At 40.5% G+C, this 7,313-nt stretch overlaps 1 pseudogene; it reads left to right on the forward strand.

Annotated features, from left to right (window-relative positions):
* The first annotated feature begins 990 nt into the window (after nt 1–990).
* LOC148025607 (NADPH--cytochrome P450 reductase 1 pseudogene) lies at nt 991–3,459 on the forward strand (annotated as a pseudogene).
* The last annotated feature ends 3,854 nt before the right edge of the window (nt 3,460–7,313 follow it).

Consider the following 7,313-nt stretch of genomic DNA (forward strand, 5'->3'; position numbering starts at 1 on the left):
ATGAGAATTTATCAAGGGAGGAGCTTCTAGCTCTTCGGATTCGTCAACTAGAGAGAAGGACAGAAGACGTGCAACTAGCAGTTGATCATTTGAAGGCAGCCCGACTCAGAAACAAGGACAGGTTTGATTTGAGGCATCGCTTGTGGCCTAGAGCCATAAAAGAGGGAGATTGGGTTCTAGTCTACGACAGTAGCCTAGAGAATCAGCATAGTAGCATGAGAAAAATGGTTCAAAGATGGTTTGGACCATACGAGGTGAAACAGGTTTTTGACAATGCTACCTATGAGTTGGCTGAATTGGATGGGACGGTTTTGACGGTGCCCATTGCTGGAAAACGAGTCAAGATTTTCAAGAGAAGAAAAGATGAAGAGTATGCACTTGAAGCATTGGCAGAAGAAGAGCAGTCAGAAGAAATTCTAGCAGAAGAAGCAGAGAATATGGATGATGAAGCTGATGGAGAAACAAGTCTATCAAAAACTGATGAAGGACTGGACCTGTTTGTGGACTTGGATGATCCTGGATAGTTGGCTCATTTGGAGGATGCGCAGGTTTAGAGACGGTGGATGTCGTGCTGTTGCGCATCCGAGCCGTAAACACCTCCATTTTTATTGTGCATCTGTGTTATCTTTTTGCATGTGTTTCATTGTGTTTGATTGTTGCATTATCTTTTCGCCCTTTTCAATACCCACATCCAATGTATATACTCCACTTGTGTGTTTGTGTTTGTGTGGGTTTCTATTTGTGTGCATGTTGTGTGTGTGTGTGTCAAAAAAATATGAAAAACTGATGCCAAAGATTATTATTATGCTGTCAATCTCAATGATGAATTCCAAGAAAAGTGCAGGATACCGTGGAATCAAAGGAAGCTTTGTAGAAGCCGACATTTAAGCTATGAAGATAAAGGTTGCATGTGAACAAGGCCAACGTAATATGCGGGACAGCATTTTTGAAGAAGATACATTAGCACTATATGCCATGGAGAAGAAGGATCCATATGCCTTTGCCGTAGACTTTTTGATGAGAGGAATCTTTGTGGCTGTCTCAAAGACTGCAGCAGCTGCCCCATAGAACATGTTAAGCTTCTTCTTCCATTCGGCTGTTGTGCAGCTTCACTGCATTGAAATCACATGCAAAGTCAAATACTTAGGTCAAACGTAAGGGTTTCTGCATCAGGCCTGGGCATAGAGAACCCCAGAACCTGCTCAGAAACAGTGTACCATATCACTTATTTCATAGCAGGTGTGGCTTATGGTTTTTACCCTCGGAACGTGGTGAGATATAGGTTTTGAGATCCAATGAAACTTGCTTGAAGTGAGCCATTTGCAATTGACAAGGTTGAAGGGAGTTCCTTTTACTTTTGTAAATGGACTATGATCTTCCATATAGTGTCTTTAATGGGAAATCTCAATTTATTGCTTTGTCAGTTGGGGGTATTAATCAAGGAAAAGGCGTGATGCATCCGAAACCATGGCCGACTGCTTGGCTGGAGTATCACTATTGGTGTTGGCCTAGCCTATTCTTGGCAAAAAGGAGTTTTTTTTGCTCTTTACCAAGCAATTAAGGAGGGAATTAGCGATGGTGGCAGGGGGCTTTTTCTGGCTCGTTCTACTACCATGAAGGGGAAAAATTGCTATGGAATTATGGTGCAAGCTATGAAAAGAGGTGGCCATCAGAGCCGCTTTGAATCTGGCATATGGTGGGAGTGAAGGACTTCTACATTGGCTCACTGTCTTCGAGATCTACATCCTCAGATGGATTTCTATGGTGGCCGTTGTTGATGTCTGCGAAAGAACAGGGCTCTAGGGGGACTGCTTGAGAGAAGGGAAGCAGGATGAAATTAAGTATTAACAGCGTGCACAGTTATAATGCTTCCGACAGGTCAGATAATACACTACCTATGACCAGAATTAGCTGTGATCATGGATCAGATGCGATCATCAGCAAAGGAAGTACATCATCGAGTGCGCCCGACAGAGATCTCATATCCTTACGTGAAGGAAATTGACGCTCCCAACTGTGATTAAAATTCCGAGAGTTTCTGATGTTGCTTTAGAGGAATGATCCACTTCTGGAGAGGCGGCCTATAGCTCCGCAGGTCTTTCCACCACAGTCGATTTGCCGCACCGCCTTGCTCCCTTCCGAGCTTTCTTTGCCTGATGGTTCATTTGGATGGCCTTCTCAGCTCCATTTCATCATCATCGAAGTTCAGCAGGCAGTTTCTAAGGTGCTTGTCTTCTCTCGCCCGGAGCCCCTTTCTGCGCTCGCTCTGGGGAAAAAGCTTCAAGGTTTGCACCGATCTTCTTCAAGCCGCAAATTTTCTTACTGAAGCTTGGATTGGGCACGAATCCATAACCAGAAATAGGACATTCCGAGAATGCCAAGGAAAAAAACAGTGGACAGAGGCGACTGAACGGGGAGATCTCTCTGTCAGCGTCTATTTCTTTGCTGCCATTGCACCTCGTCTCCAGCCTTGCTATTACTCAATTTCTTCATCTCCAAAGTCCTCTCCTAAGCGGATACATGTTACCTGTGCACTGGTTTATGGTAGGAGTCCCACTGGTCGATTGCATAAAGGTGTATGCTCCACATGGATGAAGAATGATGTTCCAGCCACATGCGAAACAGATGATAAATGTAGCTGGTCACCGATCTTTGTAAGACAGACAAATTTTAGGCTACCAGAGGATCCATTAACACCCATAATAATGGTTGGTCGAGGGACTGGTTTGGCACCTTTCAGGGGCTTTCTACAGGAAAGAGCTGCACTTCAAGCATCTGGAAAAGAGCTCGGACCTGCACTTCCTTTTTTTGGTTTCCGTTCAAGGAAACAGGATTACATTTATGAGGAAGAGATTCTTGCACATGCTGAAAGGGGAATTATAACAGAACTCTCTGTAGCCTTTTCAAGGGATGGACCGAGCAAAGAATACGTGCAGCATAAAATGAATGAAAAAGCTGTACAAAGAAGAGAGACGTAAAAGCTCTGTTTCACATGATAAGCTTCTATTAGGGGCTGTGAAGCAAGCTCTAAGGAGTGCATGCCATGGTCTACAAGACAGGAATGATGCAGTTGATAATGTGTGGCAAGAGCTCCTTGCTTAGTATGGGATTGTGTTGAAAGTCTTAAAGAATCGAGTGATGGATACAAGTTTTAATGCAGTGGATGCAAGAGTGTGCCCTATATGCCATTATGGACTGCATCTCTCTGCAATAGATTTCAGATGTTGACCTGAGCAGTATACATGTCTGGAGCCTATGCATGCACTTATCAGATGCTTTATCCGTTGGACCTGGAGTTTGAACAAGTTGTTTATGACTAAGTGTTGAATCTGGTTGAATTATTTGGTGCCCTGAAAACCAAGCTCATACGCTTATTGTAAAGCAGTGGGGACAGATTGTCATGCTTTGTTATTTATTTTGACTCTTCTTTTGTAATGTACTTGACAAGCAATATAGTGATCTTTGGCATCAAATATTGAGTTATTGAGATCTTCCTGTTAACCTCATTCCTTGCTATACCTTGAACCCCGTGTTCTGTAGCTCTTGCACGAACTCTACGACAGCAGGAGGGAATACAAAGCCCTTTCCGTTGTCGTGATGTTATGAGGGCACAGTGTGAAAAAGTATGAAATGCATCATCATCCGACTTCTTTATTGATCTAGAGAGTCAATGTGATCTAAGCCATTAGTACTAGTGTGAGTTGTATGGATTATCCAAAAATACTAGATTTTTGGATAATTTTAGCCTATTTTTTATATTATTTATTGTAAAAATCTAAAAAAGTTAAAAAAATCTTCTAGATTAGGAGGGCATGCAAAAAGCTAGTTGCTACCAATTATGGGATTTTCACAAGAGGGACAAATTGACGAAATCGCACACGACGCAATCGCTGGAAATAGGCTGAAAACTACAAATTGAAAAGAAAGAAGAAGAAGGAGTGATCTAAGAGATCCATGAGCATGTGTTGGTATCATATCATAAATCAGGTGGTGGGAAACTTGCTTGAGTTATTGCACCAAACAAACACCATACATACAAGAGGAAGATCACTCAAGAACACAGAAGAGAGTTGGAGGACAAAAACGTTTTTTCTACTAGTTTTTTCTTCTTGTTTTTCACACAGTACAATGTACACTAAGTATAGATAGGATATAACATAAAGGAAAGTAGCCTACTAAGTTAAACAGTATATAATTGACTATAATAATTGATTTGCGCTATAACTATGTTGAGCCAAATGCACAACAATAGAGACATTGGACTGGACTGTTATTGTTTCAAAAAATGCAACTCACTTCAACCACAATCTCTCACATTGTCTCTCAACACTCTACTCTAACTAACCATGCATCCCTTTCTCTATTCCAAGAAAGTAAAAATACAAGACTAGCGTAGATTTGTAGTAAACTCACCAACTTATCTTTCCGCATTGTAGTGTGAAAGCTTGAAGACTCGAAGATGGTTCCAGGACCACAATCAACATAATCCGACGATGCCATTACTCTTTCGCATCCACTATCAAGTATACCAATGAGTCGAAAATCTAGTAGAGAAGAAGAGAAAAGCAAGAAGATGAAGAGCTTCACCTTTCCTTAGTCTCTTACTCAATACACCTATCCTTGCTTTCTCTCATTCACTCTCAACCATGAAGGCAAGATGATAGAATAGAATAAGAGAATAGAAAGCTTCAATAGTTGCATTGATAAAGCTTCCATAGTATGGATATACCAAAAGGATAAATACAATGAAGACCTCCCACCCTTATATAGATACAAATTATGGTTAGGATTAAGGTTTGTACCCTACTTGTATTTTAGGGTTTGCATCCCTTTTGCATTTTACCACTGTGAATTAGAATTTGCACCCTCTTTTGGACATCCTACCTCCTTTTTGGGATCTAGGCTGATCAATCCTCATAACATACTTGAACATTAGTCTAATTAGACCAAGCCTATGCTAATCTAATTACAAATACATGTGTGCAACCCACATAGCACTTGCAGGTACGACAAATATAACTATGGGTGATAAATGCAATGTACACAGGACTGAGCCCTACTCTCACAAAATAATACATCCATGATAATTTTATGTCCATGAAGTACAATAATAATACAATTGTGGGTGATAAATGCAATTTACACAGAACCCAGCTCTCACGAACTAATACATCCATGATAATCTCATGTCCATGAATTACAATAATAATAGCAATACCCAAAAATAGTATATTGAAGTGCTCCACAAATAATAATCCACCAAAAAATAGTAGCATGCTCTTGCGCTTCTATAGCCTTCTCAAAATATGGTAAACATTATTTCTCCTCTAGATGAATGGCAGTCCCATGGCACTCATGTCGTAGTAGCATGCTATAGCTTGCACTAAAGATGTGAAATGTTGGGAATAATCCATGAAGCTAATGACAGCTTTGTGTCCTCTTTTTGACTCAATGACTGCTCAGTCATTGCAAGTTCCTCTTGTGGATTAGTAACTGCTTCTGTTGCACTTCTAGAATTGTGGATATGGGTATCTTAGGAACTACCTGATCAACGGTCACTACCTTGTCACTTTGTATCTCCGCAAGTATCTTAGAACTTAACCTAGATCTGCATTTAGGCCTCTTTCTATTTCTCTTAGATTTTGATGGACCTTGGGAAGTGGTCAGTGGAGGTGTCTTTGTGGGTGGTTTTGGAAACCAAGGGCTTGGGTTGATGGATGTTTTACACCATCATTGAGCACTAGCACGGTATGATACCTGCTACAACTATAAGCAGTAAATCTTAGATGCACACGCACTTGAGAGAGCACCTTCATTGTGCACACACAATTCCTTACATACACAAGAGCTAGAATATTCATCACAAAAATAAGAACTGTTGGTTGAGTGGGAAGGTGGATGGGTGAGTTTTGAGGGTCGTGAAGGACACCTACAATTGTGAGATGAGTTGTTTTACATGGTCAACATCATAAGGACCCTATTTTTGTTAAGTGGTTATGAGATTTTGGTAGACGGATCGGAAAGCCATGCTAAGACGCATAAGCTTTAAAAGAAGAAAAACGTTAAAGGAAAAGCTTTAAGCTTTTAATAAAGAACACTCATGTCATGTTTGTATGAGGAAGGACAAAAATATAAAAGGGGAAAGAATTAAGAACTAATGGCTTTTCTCTTTGGTTTTATGCTCAAGTCTTGAATGTGAGGAGAGGAGGGTCACACCCAAAATTTCTAGAGCACTCCTTGTCGTCTTGTTTTCGAGTTGTGTGAGAGGGTTGTCCTCGATCACCGCTCGCGAAACAATGACTTGCGTGTTGGACAATCATGATACATATAAGTGATTCCACACTCAGTGCATCTAAGGTCAATCTTTGTGAATGTGTCTATATCCCCATCTGGTCTGCTAGTTGTGGCCTAGGCTCTTGAGTTGCTAGCTCAGTCATATTGTCAATGGATAGATGAATGGGAAGGTTTCTCTTTAGTGTTGACTTTGAAGATTTTAAGACATATAGACCTATGGCCTAGTCTACTATGAGACGCATTGACTGGGTCTTAGGCTCTAAAAATCTAAATGATACTCTTCTTGCAAATTAAATTTCTTGTGCGATTTCTTGTATGTGTTTCTATTCTTCTAAATCTCTAAAATGATGTGAATTCAACTTGGTACTCTTGATAGCTCAGTCAATAACTTATTTCTCAATGGGTCCTTCTTGTAGTGATTGGACTTTAGCTCTTGGTGGTAGCTTGCAAATTTTTCCCCTTGACTTGTTAAGTGTTCTATGCATAGGTGTACAAATGATTATTGTGGTTCTACACTATGATCCTAAATCTCCCAAGGTAATGTTAGCCTAATGTAAGTTACCTAGGAGCTACGTGTGCCTGGTCCTTATGATGTGACAAAGTGTCTCCTAGGCCATTTGACATCGGTTTGGACAAGTTTCTTAGTGAATCCCTGAGGCATTTAAAAGCATCTTCCAATAAATTCATTCCAAAATATACTATCTTCAAGAAATTGAGATACTTTGAACATACAAGAGTGAGATGTGCAAATTTAGATTTTCTATTGTTCAAATAATATGCATAAATAATATGCATATGTGCAACAATTCCTCAAAGTATCACAATCATGTCAAGCTAACCTTAGAGAAGTGGAGGTATGTGTGCATGGGAATGGGATTATGTGTGGGAATGAGTGTCTAACGTGTGCAAGTGACAAATGGTGCAAGTGTAAAGTGTAGGGTCCAAGCTTTGGTAAGCTTTGGTGGTGCAAGTACACAACTAGATGGTGCAAACGCAAGTTGTGAGCGTGGTGCCCTAAT

The sequence above is a fragment of the Lygodium microphyllum genome, chromosome 14, assembly GCF_053477565.2.
Source record: "Lygodium microphyllum isolate KBCC chromosome 14, Lygodium_microphyllum_v1.1.10, whole genome shotgun sequence".
Classification (NCBI taxonomy): Eukaryota; Viridiplantae; Streptophyta; class Polypodiopsida; order Schizaeales; family Lygodiaceae; genus Lygodium; species Lygodium microphyllum.